This window comes from Callospermophilus lateralis, chromosome 14 (assembly GCF_048772815.1).
Source record: "Callospermophilus lateralis isolate mCalLat2 chromosome 14, mCalLat2.hap1, whole genome shotgun sequence".
Taxonomy (NCBI): domain Eukaryota; kingdom Metazoa; phylum Chordata; class Mammalia; order Rodentia; family Sciuridae; genus Callospermophilus; species Callospermophilus lateralis.
The window spans coordinates 79,251,430-79,273,966 of NC_135318.1; positions in this window are offsets into that span (position 1 = coordinate 79,251,430).

The window sequence follows — 22,537 nt, forward strand, 5'->3', positions numbered from 1 at the left end:
ACGCATGGCTGTGGGTGTAATTCTCTCTAAGCCTCAGTTTCCTCATCTGTATGATGGGCACCTGATATACAGGGCTGTTCGGGTTCAATGAGAGCAAGAGGTTCTAAGCCGTGCCCTTCTCTTGCCTGGAGAAGAGATATTTGCCAACAAACACCAGCAATTGTTATACTGAATCCAGGTGGTTGGTAAATTCTACCTCAGGGAACTGCAGCCCCATGCCAGTCCCTTTCTGCAGGAACCCTACAGGTAAGTGCCCGCTGCTGAGCATCAAGTTCCAAGGCACAGAGTAAGAAACCAGCAGCAACCAGGGTCCCCTTCCCCCTTTGGTGGGCAGGCCAGGGTGGAAGGGAAACACTGGACCCATGCCAGCAGCTTCCGGGCTGAAAGAGTGGACAGCAATCAAGACCCGACTCTGCCGAGATCCTAACTCTTCCTGGCACATGCTGGGTACCTGTGGGACTCAGGATAAGTACCCTTCCTCCTTGGGCTAGGGGTGGCCCCAGAAGCCAGCTCTGGCCACCCCCCTCATCTGGCCTCCTCGTGCAGAGTTAACCTGGGGCTTCTGACCCATACTCCAGAGCTCCTGCACCACCCGGGTGGAGCAGCCTCCCCAAAGCGGCCTGGGGTCCCTTCCAGGTGCAAAACCAGCAATCAGGCGCCTAGGGCAGGCGGCAGCTGCGGACGGGCAGGCGGGCGGCCAGGTGGCGAGCGGCCGGATCCCACGGAAACCTGGCAGGCGCCATCGCCTCTCGGGCTGCAGCCAAGGCCAGGAGCCCGGGAGCAGGGTGGAGGACCACAGGGCCAAGGGGCCCAAGGGCCACAGCCCCCAGGACTAGCATGTTTCTGGCTCTTTCAGGATGAACTCAAAGCTATCTATCATGGACGGCTCTGGCTCTCCCGGTCCCGTCCTGGGTCCTGTGGTCCCCACCTCTGCGGCTCTCGAGCCTGCGAGGCGCTTGGGCAGCTCAGCCCCTGGAGACAGAAGGGGCTCACCAGGAAATAAATGGCAATGGCAATGTGACCACTGTGACTATGGGGGTGCACATATCCATGAAGACCTGGAAGCGACCCAGGCGCGAAAGCATCCCTGTGGAGGGCTGAGATTCTGGGCTGGACAGAGGAGGGACACGGGCCTTCTGCTGCAGTGACACCCGCACTCTGGGGCAGGGTGTCCTTGGTGCCGGGCACAGCAGGGTTGCAGGGTGCTAAGGTAGATCATGGGGAGTTGTACTCCAGTAAATAAGCAATTCAGAAAGTGAGGGTGTGATAAGGCAATGGGTAAGAAAAAAATGGATCAGAAAAAAAAAGAAAAACAAAAACATGAGAATGGCAAGGTGGAATTAACAGGGACCTCGTCCAGTTGCAGGCCAGGTGACTGCTCAAACAGGAAGTGGTTTTGGCAGAAAGAGTAGTTCTCAGAGTACACCCCGACCAGAGCATCCCCTGGGAATGTGCTGGAAATGCCGAACTACTGAATCAGAAACTCGGATGAGGCCAGCCCTGAGTGTTCACCAAGTCCTCCAGGCCATCTGAGGCTGCTGGAGTCGGAGACCCACTGGTGTAAAGGAGGGGTCTCTGGCCTGTAGGCTGGGAAACCAGGACCTTCAGCTTTCCCATCAGAAGGAGGCAGGGCTGAGACCTGTGGACACCAGGTGGAGCACATAGAGAGGTGGCAGGCAGGTATCATCTCCTGCCTCAGGGCCTGTGCGTCTCACCAGCTGGTGCTGCCCGGCCTCAGTGTGTGCCGTGTTGATGTGTACAGTTTTGCAAGAGAAGCTGAGAACTTAGATTTTAAAATATGAAATCTCCTGTGTTTCAGATGTTGGGAGCTAATTCAACATTTTAAAAACATAGTTTGGGTCCTCACGACAAGCCAACCAAAGCCCCGTGCAGCCTGGATTTGCCCCCAGCTCCCAGGGCACATTGTCCTGCGGTCTGAGATACTCTGTGATCCTGGCTGCAGGGTACTTGCTGCCTCTCCATAGGAAGGGCGGGCTTCTCAGAAAGCATTAGGAGCAGAGGAAGGTTTTAGAACAGCCCAGAATCACACAAAAATACCATTGTTGTTCTGACTCCTCTCTGCTCTTGTCTCTGGGGCTCTTAACAAGGGAACCCCATTGTTCTCATTAGGACAGGTCTGAAAACGCTGACCCGCAGGAGCGCTCAGCAGCTGTTCAAAGCCAGCTCCCAGCCACAGCTTCCTCTGCAGCCCCTAAACCAGAGCTGGTGCTTACCTTCTCTGCCAGACATGGCTCTGAGTGCCTTACACGTATTAACCCTCTAATCCCTTGGGGTCCTAGGACGTGGGGGTGGCTCTTGGCTCTCAGTTTACAGGGGATGAAGCAGAGGCCGAGGGAGGTAAGCAACATTCCCATGCAGTATGCAGCAGAGCTGAGACTGGCTCACTGTCCCCCAAGCCTGTCACACTACCCTCTCCTCTGCTCTCCTGCTGAGCCTCACCCTCTCCCACCACGATGGGGTCCCCAGGAATGTGGCAGCGGGGAAGGACATAAAGGGTCTGTGCTGTGGAGTGGAGCAGGTCCGGTGCACACAGGGCTAGGATCCAGCCCAGTGGGCCCCTGCAAGGAGCCGCTAATGTAGCCAGTGGGGCTTAAGGTGTCAGGTGCTTGACAGGTTGAACAAAGAAGGTGTCATCCGGAGGAGATGAAAGAGCAGCGCTGTTTATTTGAGGATTAAAGCCTCAAGAAATGTGGGCTGCTCTCTGGCTGCATCTCAGCATCTGGCCCCCTTGCTCCTCCTGCCTGTGTTCTCAGGCTTCATGGGTAGGAGTGCCCGTGACCCAGTTTAATGTTTCAAGCTTTCTAGGTAAAAGAGCTGTCTTCCTTCTTCTCAGCACTTGGCTTTAAGCACTGCAGGAGGAAAAAGCACTGGGAAAGGAGTCGGAGACGTGGGCCGGGGCCCCAGCCTCATAAACAATCTGGAAGCTCACTTTACCTCTGGATTCCGATGCTGCCTCCCCTGTGCTGTCCACATGGTAGCTGCTGGCACTTGAACTAATTCCGTTTCTCAGTTGCTCTAGCGACATTTCCTGTGTTCAAGAGCCACAAGCAAGGTAGGTTGCTATACTGGATGGTGTAGACGGAGAATGTCTCCGTCATTGTAAAAGTTAATGCTGGTCAATGAGGCTCCTGACGCCTCCGAACACTAAAATTATTTATGTCTGATGCGTAAGTAGTTACTGCTCACTCCTGAGAGGCATGGGGGGGGGGGAAGCTGACCTCCACCAGGAGCCTGGAGTGGGATAAGACAGCAGCAGCCCAGGTGAGCCAATTCACCTCGCCCAAGAAGGGCACCTGAAGAGACCTCCCATCAGAACTAGTGACGAAGCTTTCACCAAGAACATCCCCAGTCTGTGAATCCACTGACCCACAGGAAGTCAGCGCTGATCACATTATTTAAGAATAAAAGTATCAATACTGTGACTTGAAGAACTCCAGCAGTCTGCCCTAGGCTGGGTGATGAAAACTCGGGAGACACCGTCAGGTAACAGAAAGTCAAGTGTTTGTCTAGCACCTGGCACATTGCAGCTCTGTCCCAGCTCTGAGGGTGACTTAACTCACTTACCCTGGAAGCCACATCATGAGAGGGACTGTGCTCCCCAGTGTACAGAGCAGGAGGAGGCCCAGCAGTGCCCAGGGCACATGGTGCTGGGCTGGATGGCATTGCCAGTGAGATTCCACACTGACGTGGCCTGGGCTCCGGGACCTGCAGTGGCCAAGCCAGTGGCCCCACCCTACACCAGGCTGCACATCTGGCTCCAGACGGGAACTCCTGTGCCTCCATATTGCTGCCTTTAAAGAGGACCGTGACTGCAGGTGCTGTCTTCTGAGACACAGAGGCACCTCCCTGGACCTGGGTGGCTCCCTTCGCACAGTCCTCACTTAGATGGGTGATAACAACCCTGAGGAATCCTCAAAGGACAAGCACCGTCATAGGACCTGATGTTCCTGTCCCGAGACACAAGCCCTACTCTGGCCCTAGATGAATGGGATCCACTGCCCCAGAACCCCCAGGGAAGCACCTCAACGCTGGCTTTAACTATGGATCCAGGTCAGGCTTTGGCGATGGCATGAGAACACCTGGGGCTTGTGCTGGGAGTTACATGAGCCCTCTCCGGGTCCCCAGGGATGAGGCAAGGACGGCGAGGTTTCGTTTTCAGTTTCCATTATTTGTTCTTATTAGTTGTACATGATGGTAGAACGCTTCTTGACACATGGTACATGCACAGAGTGTAACTGCCCCTTCTTGTGGTTGTTCGCGATGTGGAGTGACACTGGTCGTGTATTCGTGTGAACACAGGAAAGCAATGTCCCATTCATCTTGCTGTCTGTCCCATCCCCATCCCCCTCCCGTCCCTCACACACCCTGTCCAATCAGGTGAGGCTCCTCTCTACCCCCACATTGTGAGTCAGCATCTGCACATCAGAGACCACAGTCAGCCTTTGGTTTGGGGGACTGGTTTACTTCACTTGGCATGACAGTCTTTAGTTCCACCACCCACTGGTAAACGCCGTGATTTAATTCTTCCTTATGGAGGAGACTACTCCTCCGTTGCACAACACACTTTTAATAAGTTCCCCAGGGAGTGCTATTGGGTGCCCAAGTTTGATGACCCAGAGCCCCTGGATGGCTTCAGACACTGTTCCTTCCTCTCAAAGGCCTGGCCTACACCACACTGCCCCCAGTGTCCACTGCCTACCTGTCGCCCCGAGTCCCCTCTAGCTTCTCCCACCCTTGACTGTTTCCTCTTTAACTTGTTGATTCTTCTCCCTGCAGCTGGGTCCTCCCCAGGCCAACCTCCTTCCTTTTTCTGGCTCCTGGACATCAGGTGCCTGGCCCATTGCTGTATGAATATCCTCCCAACTCGCTCTCGTCCCACACTCTGCCATCACAGGGTCTCAGCAGGTTAAATTTGTGGATGAGATGTCAGAGAATAACCCTCATCCTACTGATAAGGGGGTTCAGGAGACAAAGTGACCCTTCCAGGTCGCAGAGAGCCCAAAGCCTGCTCCCTGATGCCCAGGCTCCTGCGCATGCTTATAGGGGCAGCAGCTGCAGCTCCAAACTAGGTTGGACCTAAAACCGAAGCTGTCTGTGCATGTTCACTCATGCTGCTGAGAAACCGTCTGATGGCCACAGCCGGAAGTCCTGGAGTCTCTAAAAGGTGAGATAAGCCAGTCTGCCAACCATTTAGGTGACACGTGTGCTCCACAGCAAGTGAGACGGTCACCAGCTATCTGCACTGACAGGAAGGCAGTTAAGGCAGGCAGCAGGTAGGTGTCTGTGTATCTCCATAACGCCTGCCCTGGAGTAGCTATTGGTAATTCAGTCTAACTTGGCAAGAAGGTTCTGTTTACCCGTTGTGTCCCCAGACCTTTCGGGTGCCCTGGGATATGAGAAAAGGAATGTGTGACATCGCACTAGAGACAGGACAGTCAGGTAGGAACTTAAGGTGAGGCTCCCCTCACTGGTGTCCAGGTTGACGTGGATCCGCTGCAGTAGGAAAGCCCTGGGAGCTCTTCACACTCACAACACAAGGGTTGAAGGCCTACTGTGTGCTCAACACAGCTGAAGGTGTGGAGGAGGCTGACAGGACCTGGTCCCTGCCTTGTGAGAGCTGGGGACTGTTCCTGGGAGTGGAAGATACCACTGTGGAGCCCCAGCATCTGGCCCTTGGGTACATAGGACACTCCCGCTGCCGCCCACAGAATGAGGAGGGAAAGCTGTGAGCCTGGGGAGGGCCCGTGCTCCTGTTACCCCAGGACTGACTTGGAATGAAAAGGGGGTTTGAGAGTCTCGCATGTTCTCATGTGTGCTGTGTGTTCTGGGACGTACATCCCTTAGCAGTTGGGGTGATGAACTATTAGGTGTTCCTCTTCCTCGTCGTCTCTGCTTGGTCAGGTTGTCAGACAGCTGAGTGAATTAGACAAGTCAAACTAAAGGCCTCAGTAAAGGGCCAGGCTCCAGGCGTGATAAAGAGGGTCGCCTGGCCACCCAGTCACTTCTACCTGGGAGTTTAAAAGCTAAAAATGTCCTACTGCTCATTTAGTTTGGAATTGGAGAGAGCAAACATTGAGGTTGATTTGAGCCCAATGTGGTACTGCAGCAGAGCATGGCAAAGGGGAAAGGGAAGGGGACAGGGAGCAGAGAGAGGGTGGCAAGAGAGAGGAGCCAAGGGACAGGGAGAGAGGGGCCAGGCAAGCAGGGCCCCGGAGGCAAGGTGGGGGGAAGCACTCTGCTCACTTTTGACAAGCCATTCACGTGCACAAAGGGAAGCAATGCTGGAATAGATAATTATTTAGATAGTATCTGCTTAATCAGTTCCAAATGGCACTCAATTACTAGAGAATTAGAAATCCTTAATTATCAGTGTGGAATTTCAAAAGGAGAGCCAGCACGTATGCAAATGCTCCTGCAGGGTGCCCAGGTGGGACCCTGGCGCCAGGCTGTTCCCCTGGGAGGGGGCAAGCAGCTGGGACCCTTCTGGATTTGTGGAGAACAGCTGGAGACCCAGCAGCCGCAAGTGCAAGCTGAGCCTGGAGCCCATCTGAGCAGTTGTGTCTTAACTGTGTTATTACTTAGAAAAAACGGAGGAAGGGAGGAGGGAGGAGAGAGGAGGGAGGAGGGAGGAGGGAGGAGAGAGGAGGGAGGAGGGAGGAGGGAGGAGAGAGGAGGGAGGAGGGAGGAGGGAGGAGAGAGGAGGGAGGAGGGAGGAGGGAGGAGAGAGGAGGGAGGAGGGAGGAGGGAGGAGAGAGGAGGGAGGAGGGAGGAGGGAGGAGGGAGGAAAGAGCACAGCACAGGGATGCTGAATGCATGAGGTGAGGGGGGGCTTCCACTGACACCTCCCATTTGTCCCTCCCTCATGCTGACTGTCACATGCCTTCAGGCCTGGCAGAGGGGATGCCAGTGAGAACAGGAAAGGCTTTGTGCTGGGCTCCACGGAGTTTCTGCGATCCTCAGTAACCATGGTACGATGGAAGTGCTGTGATTATCCCCACTTAATGGGAGGGACGGAGAGATGGAGGGAGGATGAGGTAGCTTGCTCAGGACTGCACGGAGCCTCCTGGAGCAGAGAGGCTCACTGTGCAGTCAGGACCCAGGAGGGTGTCTCTAACCATTAGGCAGCACATCCTCCGGGCTCAGTGTCTGCAGAGCTGCCTCGGATATCAGGGGTGGGCATGGCAGTTTCTTTGAAAACTCAAACATAGAGGACAGTTTGGCGTCTGTTCTAGGTGGCTGCCTGTGGTCCTCTGGGTCCCAGCCTGTGCTCGGGCTTCCCCTTGCAGTGACCTTCCCACCAACCTGCCAGGTCCCTCCACAGGAGAATACCCCACGTGTGACTTCTTTAGAGAGCCATAAAGTGACCACACATGAGCATGTGATGATGCCCACCCAGTGAGCAGAATTTCTCCTCAGCCCACCCCCCAAACCCCTGGGGGCCTTGACTCTGGGGGCCTGGCCCCTCTCTCCCTGTCCCTTGGCTCCTCTCTCTTGCCACCCTCTCTCTGCTCCCTGTCCCCTTCCCTTTCCCCTTTGCCATGCTCTGCTGCAGTTCAAATGCACCAGAGATTCTCTGTGGTCACATCAAAGCTATATAATGGTCACCTCTCCAATGACCAAACGGAAACTTCGCTAAAACCTTGCAGCTCTTCTGTGACACAGGATCAAGGACCTATGGCCAGAAAATGATACTTTCCCCTTGAAGGGCTGGGCGACACACATGGGGCCCCGCAGATGCTGAGGAGGTTGTGAGGGGCATTCCTGGGCCCCTTCCCACCTAGCAGAAGGTTCTGCACTGGAGATTAACACCTGCTCTGCTCTCTGGTTTCCACAGGGCACACGTGTGGGTGCCTGTGTGTTTGGCCCGATAGGAGCACGATGGAAGGGCGTGGGCCAGCCAGGGCAACTGGGCAGTGCTGACTTTCCCCCATTTGCTGTGCTGCCTTGGTTCTGTCGGCTCCTCTCTGGGCCTCCTGGGGCTGCCTTGTGTTAACCTGGGAAACCACTCTGGATCTCCGGGAGTGATATGGGACCACCCCTAACAACCCCTGAAAGGGGCCCCTCCCAGACCCAAGTCCAAGTCTTCCCTTGCTGCCGTTGCCACCCTGATGCAGCCACCCATGAGAACCACCTCTGCCTCCCGGTGGTGTTTCAACACTTCTCCTCCCTCCCCCCTGCCTCGCCGTGGGGCCAAAGCCACAAGCAGGTAGGCAAGCCCAAACCTCGGTTCTCACAGCCCCGCAGGCCGGCTGCTCTCAGGGGTGAGCCCGTCCTGACCCAGGCTGCCAGCCCAGCACCCCATCTGCAGACGGCTTTGTTCCTCCAGGCCCAGCACGAGACTCCGTTTCAACATAGCCCAGCAGATCTGGATCTCAGGCCCGCCCCGCCTGCGGGCGCTGCCCCCAGCACCTTGCTCACCCTCCCAGAGACTTGGCGCATTGTCTGGAGGGAGCTGGGCACCCACCTCCTCCTCTCTGGTCCCAGGCAGGAGTGGCGGTGGCAGCCTGGGGGTGGGAGTTGCACAAGCCTCTGGAGGGCGGTGACAGCATCTGTTATTATCGTCCTGCTGAATTCTGGGCTGGCAGGGCGCTGCCTGAGGGGACTAGGCTTGGGGCACTCTAGACACTGCTCTAGAAACCTACAGGAGGTGGCCACAGACAGGCATAGTGGGCACGGGGGTGTGGGTCTTAAATGACTGCATGTCCTGTATGGCACAGCCAGCCCCAAGCACTCAGGTCCCCTAGGGACAATCCCTGGGGGACTCTGGGGAGGCTGCCCCAGTGCATCCTGCCCATGGTCACAGACTGAAGGACTGCCCTAGGCAAGGCAGAGGAGTCCACACCAGGGCACCATCTAGAGCTCCCACTTGCCAGCTATCGACTTTGGTGACAGCCTGAGTTTGGTCACTTCCAGGCACGAACAGAACTAAAATGAACTTGAGAGCAGACATGTCCCAGGCGAGGACACCCGCAAGCCACTGCTCGGCCCTGGGAGCACGTTGGCGCAGCCCTCCTCCGTACCTCCCTGAGCTGTGGCTAGTGCCTCTCTCATGTCCCAGTCCCATTTCCGTGTCCTGGTGCCACCTTTGCTGGCCACCTAGGCCCTGGATCACACCCTCCGAGCGCCTGCCTGCTCGCTGGCCCTCCGTTTCCCATGCTGTCTCTTGCTCAGGCTCTCTCACCTCCAAGCCTCATCGCCCCGAGGAACCTCCACGCTCCAGAGCACCTCACCAGGCGTTTCCCACCTAGCTTTATTTCTTTTGGAGCCTGTCTTCCATTAATTCCTGGCATAGGGCTGATCACCAAGTTGGGCTTAATAAATGTGCACTTGATAGAGAGAACACGTTGTCAATAGACAGAAGCAGCCGGAGGAAAGGCCCAACTGTTGGGATCCCACAGAAGAGACAGCTGGCTTGGAGTTGTTACCCCCCACTCCCTGGCCTCCACCTGGGGCTCAGGTGAGCACTTCTGGCCAGTGGTCTGTGCGTGGTGGTGCCCATTGTCCCTTCCCATCCCCGGGACCTCGAGCCCCACCCAGCGTTCTCCACACTGTCCTCGGCCCCCAGCCGCTCGCTCTGTTGAGACGGCAGGGTAACAATATGCTGGGGTCCCCTCTGCCTGGGCCTCCACCAGGCCCTACAGAGCAGAGCCCCAAAGCAAAGGTCGTGTGCTGTCACCAGAAAGACACCTTGGCGTGGACATTAGCTGTGGCTATGGAACAGACACCACAGAGGGCAGGCACAGGTGGGAGGGAGAAGTCCAAGGTGGAGGTGGCCCAGGTGCCACCCTTCTGAGGCCTTCCTCCTTGGCTTGGCATCCTGCCCGCTGTGTCCTCACATGACCCTATCTGTGTACCCACATCCTGGTGTCTCTGTATACCCCCCTCTGCTCTTCTTACAAGGACACCAGGTAGGTTGAGGCGGGGCCAACCCTAACAGCTTCCATGGAACCTCCTTAAGGACCTGCCTCCGAAGAGTCACACTTTGAGGTACTAAGGCCGACAATTTCAGTATGAGAATTTTGGGGAGACGCGGTTCCATCCCATGAGATGTGGTGTCTGTTTGTCACTGTAGTAGCATCTGACGTGCCTAATTGATCCTGTTCTGCTTAGGTTTCAGAGGTAAGGATGATCTCCAGACGGCTGGAGACACAGACAGAAAGGGAGATGACTTTAGTTCACCCCAGACCCCAAAGAGCATCGCACCAGGCGTTTCTCAAAGTGTGGTCCAGGGACCACATGCTTTAGAGTCCCCCGAGACACTGGTTTAAAATGGAAACCCTGAATCGCACTCCAGACCCCGGGGGATCAGACTCCAAGGGCAGCATGACCACCAGACCCGGCCTAACGCACTCGGGAGCTTGCTAAGCAGAGCTGGGTTTGCGCTCCCCTCGCACCCCTTTAAATGAGCTAGTCTCAGATGGGGGCTCAGAAGCCCAGCTGTGTGTTAGAGTTGCGTGGAAGCCTTAAAAACTTCTCTGCATTGTTTCTGGAGAGAGGTCTCATCGCGGTCGACGCCGGTCTGAGCGTCCTTCCACCCGTCACTGTCTGTGTCCTCAGATGTGCCTACGCTGAGCCACGGGTCCAGACGGCTCCTGTTTCAGAGCAGTTGAAGAAGGAAAGGTTCTGGGCCAGAGAATGCGGACTTCGGGGCAAGGGGTCCCAATTCAAACTTGGGGTCCTCAACTGCAGCAGCAGGGTGGCTCTCAGGGGTCCGTGGCTTCTCCTGTTCAGACAGGGCCGCCACAAGCAGCCCCACCTGGCACGGCACCTGCCCCTGTGTGCACCAGTGATCTCTTCACCACAGTGACTTCCTTTAAAGGCCAGCGTCTGTGAATGAGTGTCCCTCGATCCTCACCAGCACCGCCATCTGTGGAGTGGGCTCGGAAGCTGCCCTCACCTCTCAGGACAGCTGGGAGCAGGAGTGGACTGCAAGCTCCCACTCACAGGCTCGTACTGGGGTTCTGAGCCCCCCCGGCTGAGAATATCTGATTTAAAGTGGTGGGAACTGAGCTCAGCACCACTGTGAATGTGGCCCTCTTTGGAAGAGGGCCTTTGCCTTTCCTTTATTTAGGGAGGGGAAGCTAAGTGAGCTTACCCTGGACTTGGGTGGGTCCTAAAGGCCGCGACAGGTGACCTCCTAAGAAGAGGGGAAGGAGGTATGAAGATGGCAGGGATCGGGATCGGCCTGACATGCTGCAAGCCAGGAAATCCAAGGACAGATGGGAGCCTTCTCAGCAGGAGGAGTCCAGTGGTCTCACCACAGCCTCTGCAGGGACAAGGCTCTGCCCGCCCCTGAGCTCGGGCTCCTGGCCTCCAGAATTGTGTGAGAACAGCAGCCCCAGGAAACTCGCACCCCCGCGGTCGTGTAAGCAGAGATGCTGGCGAATCAACGGGCTCTTCTAGACAGTGACCATAGGAACCGTTGGATCATGGAAAAGAGAATCGCGATCTTTTATTGCAGAGGCCCCTTTTCCGCAGTGCTTCTCCCCAAGCTGCCTCTTTCCTTGCCCCTCAGAAAACTCCTCCTGAGCAGGGGCCGCGGGCATACCCTCTCTTAGGCCCCAGAGAGAGCTGGCAGCCCTGCCTCCATGGGCTCATGGTCTAGTGGCAGGGGACCCTCAAAAGCAGGTATCTGAGCAGCAGCAGAAGCACAGATCGTAGTGCTTGTTTGTTTTCGCAGTCCCAACGAGGTGAAGATGGCAACAGACAGCCACCGGGAGGCCGCGGGGCGGAGGAGCTAGGAGCAGCAGTAAGCTGAGGGACCTCTTTCACCAGCCGGAAAGCAGAGGCCAGATCCCTTGAAGCCGGATTAATAACAGAAGGTAGGTGGGGAAAGTTCCAAATCTCTGTCTAGATTCACTTTTCTTATTAAGTTCTTCTCTAGGACTTTGCTAAGTGGCCACAGCCAATTATAGCTCTTACTTCTAAAGGTACATTTAAAGAAGTTTGTGGATTTTTTTTCTGGCACAAGGACCCCATGAGAAACTTGGGTGGTTGAATCATGAAGCATTACTCTCCATGCATGGTAATTTCTCTAATTGAAGACAAAAGATCAGGAGGAGTTGAAATGTCTCTTGATTGCTACTTTGTAAACCCAGACCTTTAAAAAAGACCGTGAGAAGCAGAGAAAGCCTTTTCAATTTTATAAAGGGAGACCAATAGGTCTCCCTTGTAAACAGACCGTGTGTGTTAGACGTGGTAGAATTCAGCTTCTCCTCAAAGTGAAAGACACCGAGTGTGAACATACCCAGATTTGTGACGAGGCACAGAGACTCCAACAATACAGCCTGCCCCGCTGTCCTGGGCTGTGCAAATACCACTCATTATTGTTGGGTTTGCTTTAAATTTGATGAATTTTGTCAGAAGGCCACGTTTTCCAGAAATCGGTTGTGTAAAGCAGTGTGTGGGAAGGAAGGGACAGAGGGACAGAAAAGCAACCCACTCTGTGCTCCTGGAGAAGCTCTGTTGGAAAACAGCCCAAGTCAACAGAACAGAAGCAACCATGGAAGGCCAGCCGATCTCCTCTCTTTCCTGTTACGGCTGGCAACGGGGAACAATCTAGAACGTCCCTGTGCCTTAATGGCCTGAGATCCTCACAGAACCACATCCAGGGCCATGGATTTACCTGAACAAATAGACAAGGCTTTCCAGGGCTGCAGTCTAAATGCTGTTGACACTGTAAACAAGAGAGACACAAACAGCTCTCTGAGCTCTGTCACAGCTGGGCTGCCGCGTGGGAACAGAGGCGCTGTGAGGCTTGGCTGGCTGGGAGAGCTAGCATCTGCCCTCCTGGTAAAACCTGGGAGATGCAACAGATAAGGGATCTGGAAACCAGCATTCCCTGTGTGCTCCAAAAACTACGCAAGGCTGGTTTCCTTGCCCATTCGTTCTCTAAAAAACGAGTCACATGGGACTGTGAAGCACGAACCAAGGGCTCACCAGCAGCCTATCCTGGTGCACAGTCCTGCCACTCCCTTCACCCCTGTAGTGGAGCCGTTGGCCTGCAGGGACCCAGATGTCAGCATTTAGCAAGGTCCCTGGGTCAGTCTCTACTGAGTGAGCACTTGCATGCAGTGCTATGCTTGGTGGCATGAAGACACGAGGCAGCCTCCACCGAGGGCAAGCAGCCTGGCTGAGCTGGTCAACTAGGAGGAGCTCAGGAGTTGCAGGGAGACATGCCTGTGCCCAGCAGGTCTAAGCCCCCAGGCTGATGCTGACTGCACAATGCTGCAGCCTGCAGTCCTCTTTGCCCCCCGCCCCCCCCCCCCAGCCAACCAAGCCCTGGAGCCCAGCTTCGACTTCTCTGCATTCTGACAAGTCTCAGTGGGAAGGGCTTTGTTCATGCATCTACTGCATTTTGATAACTTTATTCCTCTCTGCATCTAACCCAGAAGATAAATTCTGGAGGCAGGCATTCTAACAGAAGAACTGGCTAAGAACCAGGGCCTCTCTAGACCTAGACCCAAGGCTGGGAACGGCCTGACCCGGACCTCCTCCCATCTGGAACTCCTCAAGCCCCACAATCCTTTTGATGACATGTGTACATATTGTAATTGTGTTTAAAAGAAGAAGAAGAAGTTCCATGTGAAAATCAGTGTGAAGTAGGAAATGGGGTTGGCTGTGTCTCACCCGAGTCCAGAATCTGAGAAATTATGCAGTGTCCATAATAAGAGATTGTAATTATTTAATAAAGAAATACAAATATTTTTCTTTCAACCTTTCGGGTGTTAATTTTTCACATGGCTACTAAATTTTTAAGCCATAAATACTTATTAAGTCATTTGGACCTAATTATGTAATTATTTAATAAATGGAAGTGTTGGTGCTTCTTCCGCCTAGGGGCACCGTGGGGAAATTGCTGAGCCACTAGGGGTTCCATGAACCAAGAAAGTTTGGGGACCTCTGGTCTACCCGACTGGGGTGGCACGGCTGGCTCTCGAGTCTGGCTTGATCTGCTCTCGTGCCCACCTGCACCCGGCCAGGCTGGTTGGCTTATTGGTGGAGTTTGCCCTTGGGCTGGACTTGAGAAGCACAGAGAGAGTTTTCTTCCCAAGGCCCTAAAGGGCCACAGGAGAGGAGAACAGCTGACCAGCAAGTGGACCCAGGGGAGAGGAGGACCGGGAGTAGTCCTCATCACACTGAGCGTGGTCACCAGTGTGAGGACCCCGTGGCCCTCGCCCACGGGGTGGCTCGCTCCTCACCGCCTGCTTCGGAACAGCGTGTGTTCCCCCTTATTTCATAACGAGGGGTGTCTTTTAAGAAAGCTTGTTTTATTACTGTTAATGGGTGTTTTAAAGTCAGTGCTAATGAGGGAATGAAAAGCTGCTTCCGTGTTTGTTTGTTGTGCTGTTTTTGGTGTGCGGAGCTGGAGCACCCCACGCCTACAGCACCCTGCTTTGCTATTCAAACAAAGCCCTGCTCCTCTGGCTCATCTGCTGCCGGTAGCCCGGGGAGAAGTCTTGCCCCAGCGGTTTCCCAGCCCTTGGTGGGCAGGGACAGGGCCGCGTTGCTTTGACCCCCTGCAGAGGGTCTTGGGTGATATGTAGCCATGGGGTTTTGATTGATCCACCCACAGGGACCATGAATGGGGAAAGCCTTGGGAACTTACTCACAAGAACAGCTTAGAATTTAGAGCATCTCCAGTTAGCAGCTAAGAAGCTTTGTCAGTGTTTAGTGGGATGAGTGGGTGAACACAGCCCCTGGGTCCCTGGGAGCACCCTGCCCTGGTGAGATTTAGAGATTGGGCCATGGAGCCAGGCACCAAGTAGACACTGGGTGAAGTCCACCTGGACTTAACCAGATCACGGCTTGCGGGCCTCCCTGAGGCCATCTTCTCTCTTGTCCTTTTCCAGACATCCGGGCACTGACTGACCCTGTGAGCTCCAACACCCTCCTGGGTGCCCTTTGGCACTGCATTCCTGGGGCTGCATCCTCAGCCTGCCCCAATGTGCTGCCTCCCGGCTTTTGCACTTGAGTGATGGGTGCCACATGGCCTGGGCTTCTCCCAGACCCTCAGCCACCACACGGGTGCCCTGGCCACCTTGGTGGGTGTTGGGGAGGGAAAGTGATGAGCTGTGGCCATGTTCAGAGTTCAGATGTGGGGACATCCCACCCTGGCCAAGAACCGGATGAGATTTTCCCCTGGGCTCAGAAACTAGAATCGAGCAGGGGCGCTGTGGCTGTAGCTGACTGGCTGCACAGCCGTGTGGCCACTGTCATCTCAGGTGTAAATGGCTGGCCTCACACCATCAACAGCTCCATGGTGTCAGCAAATTACTGAACGCCTCCGAGCTTTGGTCTCAGAATGGCATGAGGACCGAGGCTGGTGGGAAAGCACTCTCAGGAGTGCCGGTGCAGTCGAGGCGCACCGTGGAGGGCCTGGCTTCTGTCCCTCTGCCTCTGTGTGACCAGGATCAAGCCTGTGACGTGTCACGGCCCTGGATTTCTGCTCTGCACCAGTCCCCCTGCTTTCCTAGATGCTGCAGCTCAGGCTGCAGGAGGCCGTGGACACTGAAGGCTCCACACAAATGGGGCTTCAGTTTGCCACCAGAGGCCTCTCCTTTCATCAAGGTCAAGGGAGCGGTGGCCAAGGCCTCTTCTATAGAGGACACCGAGTGCTAGACGTGATGCCCAGGCTGGGCACGTCACTATTGGATAGACCCCTCCTGGAAGCTGGCCCCCAGAGCTCCGGGAACAGCACTCCTGGACCCTTCCTGGTTCAGGAACAAGTCCAGCGCCCGGTTTTCCTTCTCTCCTTCCCCAATTAGGGAAACCCAAAGGCACTGTCAGTTGTTCTCAGGTCCCAACAGGCCCTGGGCTGCCCTGGAGGGAGCAGGAGAGGGAGGCGGAAGCTCTCCCCGGAGAACTTGGCTTTGACTGAATAGCTTCCAGTCGCCTTGAAATCTAATCTTCTTTTGAACTCGAATTTGCCGTCAGTCAGTCACATTCTTGGAAGGCGATGAGCCTCGTCCCGCCCCGGCGGATGGAGCCATGATACCTTTCCAAGAACCCCACTCCAGGGTGGCGGGACGGGGCCCCTCACCTGTGCAGGAGACAGAGCAGGGCTTTGGCCTGGGGGACCCCACCAACGTCCTGTTGTCTGGGTTTAGGAGAGAAGGTGTCTCTTTCTCCTTTCCTACCAAATCCCCAGAAGCCTGGCATCTCCACTCCAGCCACCCGCAGGTGACCTCCCACTCACGCTCAGGAAGCAGTCGCTTCAGCAAGCACTCGTGGAGGGCTCCACTCAGGGCTGATCACCTCCCAGAAGTCCTACCTACTGATGATGCCATCACCTCAGGGTTCACACACGTGAACTTTGGAGGGACACAAACATTCAGTCTGTGGCACACTGAGCGGGAGTGATCAAGTGGAACATTCCACACAGACAGCCCCGTGCAGACCCCTGGCAGCTTCACACAGAAGAGTGTGCCAGAGCAGCTCAGTACACCTGCCCCTGGAACACATTGCTGCAGAGCACCGGGGCACAGGGGCCGTCCACTACCACTGTGTGGTCAGAGCAGTCACAGGCCACACAGGAGAGCCATGGCAGGTCCGCAGGAAGAGTGGCACTGTGGACCAAGAGTGGACCAGCCACAGCACAGTCCGTGGTTCCGAGCCAGTGTTGACAGAGAGGCAGCTGTGCTCCCCAGGTGACCGGTGACAGGGGATGGCTTTGAGCAAGAGTGCCCCGACAGCATCAGACTGGCAGTTGTGAGGGACCGGGAAATGCAGAAACAGGCCAGAAGGGGTCCACAGGCCAGGAGCAAGGGGAGCCCTGAAGGAGGCAGGAGAGGGAGGTCAGGACAACCTGCAGGACACTGAGGGTGTAGAATTGCAGGGCTTGGCCACAGATTGGACACGGTGGGTGGAGTCAAGAGACAAGGGGTCCCAGGCCCCTCGCTTGAGCTCCTGGGGTTGCCAGGTGTGGCTATCAACAGCCCTCAGCTGTGTGGCTCAGCTCAGTCACCATGACACATAACTGTGCGTGATGACACTGAGCACCGTGCGGCTAGCTCTTCAGGCCACAGATCCACAGTGTAACTGTCAGAGGGCATCGTGATCTGTGACAGAGCACTGTGACAGAGCACAGATCCACCTTTAACAGAGGACACAGTTAGCCAGGCACGGAGGCCTCTAATCCCAGGGGCTTGGGAGGCTGAGACAGGAGGATGGCAAGTTCAAAGCCAGCCTTAGCAACTTAGTGAGGCCCTAAGCAACTTAATGAGGCCCTGTCTCAAAATAAAAAGGGCTGGGGATGAGGCTCAGTGGTTGAGCGCCCTTGGGTTCAATCCCTGGTACCAAAACAAAGTGAATGAGTTTATTCAATGAATTTTACATTAAATTAGATCTATGAGCAAGCTTGGCATTAAACAAAAAGTGGGCCCAAATTCACACGCTATAGGGCCAAAGAGCACAGCCTCCAGACTTGCAGATACCTGGCTCTCGCTTTCTCCCCAGGCTGCGAGGACTTCCCGGAAGGAGTGGGACCTCACAGAAAGCATGAGGCTGGGAGGGGAAACAGCCCTGGCTGGAGCCTCGGTGTCTCTGTCTGAGAAATGGGACGGCTCAGCCCCTGCCTGGCTTCCTGCAGAGCCAGAGGTGAGCGAGAGAGAATGTCTTCAGCTGCGGAAGCAGCTGGATGTCCTCGGGTCAGAGTGAAAATAGCTGGAGAAAGGAAGGCCAAGGCAAAGAATGTGGAGTCCTGGTCCCCGCCCGCCTCAGGAGCACACAACAGCCACAGGAAGTCACTCCCCTGCAGCCAGGCCAGTGCCCAGGCCAGCTGCCCTCTGCTCTGTGCTTGCCACAGGCCACCCGGGCAGCTATCTATGGATGAACAGCTGGGCCACCACCAGCACCAGCCCTCTGTGGGATGAACGGACCTGGACCCACAGGGGAGGCCTGCCCAGGCTTGAGAGGGGGGAGGCCAAGGAGGGCCCCTGCAGGAATGGGCATGGCAGGAGGAGGGAGGCCTCTGGCCAGGCTCAGAGTCCCCAGGGACCACCTCTGTGGCACAGGGCATGAAGCCACCTGCCCTGGACTGACCTGAACCTTCTGGGACTCCAGGATGTTAACAGTGCCCATCTCACAGCCGTGCTGCCAGGCTCAATGTCTGCAGGGTACGTCGGCTGCCGGCCCCAGCACACAGCTGGCCAGAGTTTCCTATCTGCCCAGACACAGAGGCAAACAGCCGGCGCCCAGGGCTCCTCCCGCACCCCATTTCTCAAGCCCGAACCCCAGGAGCCTGTGGTCCAAGATCTCAATGCCTGTGGAGGGGCATCCAATGGCCCCAGTTAGAACGTGGGCTGGATCGTCAGACTCCTACTGGGCTGGGCCTCGTCTTTCCTTCTTTTTCCCCTTCTGTCCCTCTCTCACTTTCTCCTTCCCCTCCTCTTTTCCTTCTTAAAAAATAAAATAAAATGAAAACCTCGTTGAGCGGCTTCTATAGGCCAGAGGCTTCTAGAGCAGGTGGCAGTACAGGCAATGGCCTTTCCCTGGGAGGCTGGCCTTCCAGCCCCTGGAGAGGGAGGAGAAGGTGGCGCTGGGCTTCACCCAGGGGCAGGATGAGCGATGCAGCCTGGAGTGGTTCGGTCAGGACATGGTGGTCAAGTGCACTCCCGCCAACCCCAGTGCAGGGCCAGCCCCTGGAGTGGGCTCGCTGCATCCAAGAGGCCAGGCCAGCGGAGCCCCTTCTGCTACAGGACGCTCCCTCAGTGAGGTGAGGCACCTAGTGAAGGCACCAATCACGAATGGCCTGTCCCGGTGCTGTGTAATGGACAGCACTGCACTCACATGTGACTGTGTGGGAGGGAACTGTGTTTACACCAGCACCTCCGCACACATGAGAGGAACACGCTGCTCTCCCACAGGCGCCCATCATGACCTTAGGGACCACCACTGTATTGGAGGAGCATCGTAGACATCACCATGCAGCCCAGGACAGCCTGTGCCCTTGGGGTTGGTGGAAAAGAGTCCAGGTGTACGGGAGTCAGAGGTGGGGGTGACTTTCTGGGAGGTTTGCTGGGAAGGACCCGCTGACCACGTGGTGTCAAAGCAGAAGCTTGTTGGGGTGGGTTTTGCTGGTGCCAGCAGCTGCCAGCACCTGGACACACCGTGGTTATGCTGTGGACATAGCATCGTGAGCAGTGCACAGTGTGTCTGGGTAGGCCCCTGACAGCCAGGCACCCTCAATCACACCTGACAGATGCTGTTGGACCCCCACCCCACCTCTGCCTGCTCACAGCTGCGGGGTCTACCCTCCCCTCCTCTCAGTGCTCAGGGACCCTGTGCTGGCTGGGGCTATGGGGTCTATCAGGGTGACTGAAAGAGGAGGAGGGAAGGTCATCCTTGGGCCCTTTCTCCTGCGTGGCCCACAGTGCTTCCCCACCAAGTGACACAGACACATCCTCGCCCCTCCTGGCCTCCACCTGTGGAGAGACCACCCTTCCTCCTGCCACATGGTGATGGTTTGCTTCCCTTGAGAGAATCTCTCCCCCACAGCATCAACAGGGCCACCCACACATGGGCCTTTCCTCTCAGGGGGGAGGAAGAGGGGAGGAAGGGGGAGGGAGGGGGAGGGGGAGGAGGAGAAGAAAGGGGAGGAGGGAGGTGAGAGAAGGGGGAAGGAGGAGGAGGGGAAGGGGAAGGCGAGGAGGGAGGGGGAGGAGAAGGGAGGGAGAAGGGGAGGGGGAAGAGGAGGGTGGGGGAGGAGGGTGGGGGAGGAGGGGGAGGGAGGAGGGCTGGAGGGCAAGAGGACAAGGGGAGCTGGGCTTTGGAAGTCTCATCTTTTCTCTTGGCCTTTTGATTATACATGATGGTGGGGTTCTTCATGCCATATCTGTACACGCAGTAACAATTCGATCCATCTCCTTCCTGGTCCCTTCCCTTCCATGTCCCCCCGTGGCTGGGTCCCCTCTGCTGATGTCCCTTCTGTCTGTTACTGTTACTTAGCGCATGGTGATCACGATTGGCCCTGGTTCACATGCACACAGACACGGCACTGCGGGGTCATTGCTGCAAGCACTGTCTCTGTGTCCACTGCAAGCCTTGGGGACTCTTCCAGGAGGAGTGCTGCTTTGGAACCGTACTTCAAAGCCAAGTGTCGCATGGGCACAGAACAGGAATAGTCGGGAGTGACAGCTGCAGGGAGCAGGGCCTGGAGGGCTGGGGTGGGGCTGAGGGGCAGAGGTGGCCAGGGTCACTATGGAGGAGCTGGGGGTCCTGCCCACACAGGTCCTGAGTTCCCAGCCCTGTCCTGCTGGACACCCTCTGGAAGCCCTGCCAGGGATCAGGGGATACTTGGTGCCTGGGGGCCAGACTGTCGGGGCAGTGACATGGCAAGCCCCGGTCCGAGCAGCTGTGGCAGGAGAACCTGGTCCTCGTGCGCCAAGGGGGCCGTGCTCCACCAGCAGGAGAACAGGCCAGACTCACGTCTGCTCTGGAGTCAGACGGAAGCAGGTGGAAACACAGGGGTCTTGACTCAGCCAGGAAGGACCAGAGCTCACCTGCGGATAGGCCTCTAGCTGGCCTTCCCTGCTCCCGGCTCCCCGGCCTTCACGCCAGCAGCTTGGCATCCGTCTCCACAGCAGCTCCATCAGCCACCCAGCTGCAGCCTCTGGCCACCAAGTGTCCTCCTTGCACCCTGGTAGGACCATCTCCCCACATGCACAAGTGCACACACACACCAACACACCAACACACCGATACACCATACACACCAACACACACACCACACACACCACCACACCACACCACACATACCACACCAACACACACCAACACACACCAACATACCACACCACACACACCAACACACCAACACAAACACCAACACACACACCAACACACTACACAACACACCAACACACCACACACAACATGCACACACCACACACATCACACAAACACCACGCTCACACAGTCACACCCACACCAAATACCCTCACATGCAACACACCCATGACATACCCACATGCCATGCACACCCACACTTCTGTCCACACAGAGGACACACATTCACAGAAACACCACAGAGGCATACACCACAATATGCACAGCACAAATACACATAGCACACAAATACCACACACACTCAATACCACACACGTGTGCACACTCCACACAGGCACCGGTCACAATGGGTAACAGCTTTGTGTCGGGGTCCATCACCTCTCTCTGTCTGCTCCCGGGGACAGGGCTCAGTCTTCCTGTGTGCCACGTGTCCAGGTGCTCAGCACGGTGCGGGAGCAGGCCAGGATCTCAGTGGATGACCAGTCCGTGACTGAAGAGCTGTAGAGGGCCAGGGGTCTGACAGAGGGCTACTTGAGCTCCGGGAGTTTGAGGCATGGAGACGGGAGCTCCCACCCAGGGAGGCTGGAGGAGCCAGCAGAGGGCCAGTGCCCAGGAGGAAGTCTAGGACACCCGGTCATCCAGCCACCAGGAGGTCGCCAGGGCTTTAAGGGGTGCAGAGATGGGCTCTCATGGTCAGCAAGCCAAGAGGACATGGGCCATCCTGGCAGACTGCAGAGCAGACCCCGGGATGAGCGAGGCCCCGCTCTCTCCCTGAAGGCCAAGCAGGCTCCCAGGATCTCAGGACCCTTGACCCAATCTTCCGTCCGCCCCAGCCCGCAGGTCTAGTTGAGCCACAACCCCATCTTTACCCCAACTTCACCCACCAGGTGTCCAGGGGAGCGCAGGGACCTGGCCACCAGGGCACCTGGCTAGGTGCCTGAGTCAGAAGATGATAATTTGCTTCTTGAGCAATGGAAAGTTAAAGGGACATAAAATATTATTGAATTGAAAGCTTGTGCACCTGGCCGACCTGCCACATGGCCTGTGTGTCCCCCGCCTCCCCTCCTGTCCTCCTCGTAGGGGTGGCGGTTTGTGGAGGGAGGCCCGTGGCAGAGAAGGCCACGGCACAGCCACGGGGCTAGGAAGTACCAGGCAGGGGCCAGGCATTTGGTGGTGCCTGCCAGGTGGTGAGTAGTTCAGGCTCCACAGTCTGTTGTACCTACTGACCAACCATCATGGCCTATAGGCAATCTAGATGACGCGTAAGTGACCAAGCACTGCCATGTCCACTAACACCTCATTATAAGCACTAGATCTGAATTCCATAAAAGTTGCATGTGTCAAACAAGATCACTCTTCTCTGGGCTTTTTTCTCCCCACAATTAAAAATGCAAAATCCATTTTTACTCTCACAAGAACAGACGATGGTCCAGATCTGACCTCTGGTCTAAAGTAAAGAGATGAGTTCAAACCACCCAAAAAAGTCTGGCTTCCCTTCCTGACCTGCTTCCCCTCTCCCATCCACTCCAGCTGTGGTGACTCCAAAGCAAACTTAATACAAGCAAACTTTCCACCTTAGCCATCCCCTTGCTCTAACAAATACCTCGATTTGTGCCGGTGTTCAAGCCGTTCATCTTGAGCCACACGTTCCCATGGCTGAATGGGATTAAGAGGAAGCCGGCCAGGTTTGGTGGCCCACACCTGCAATCCCAGTGGCTCAGGAGGATGG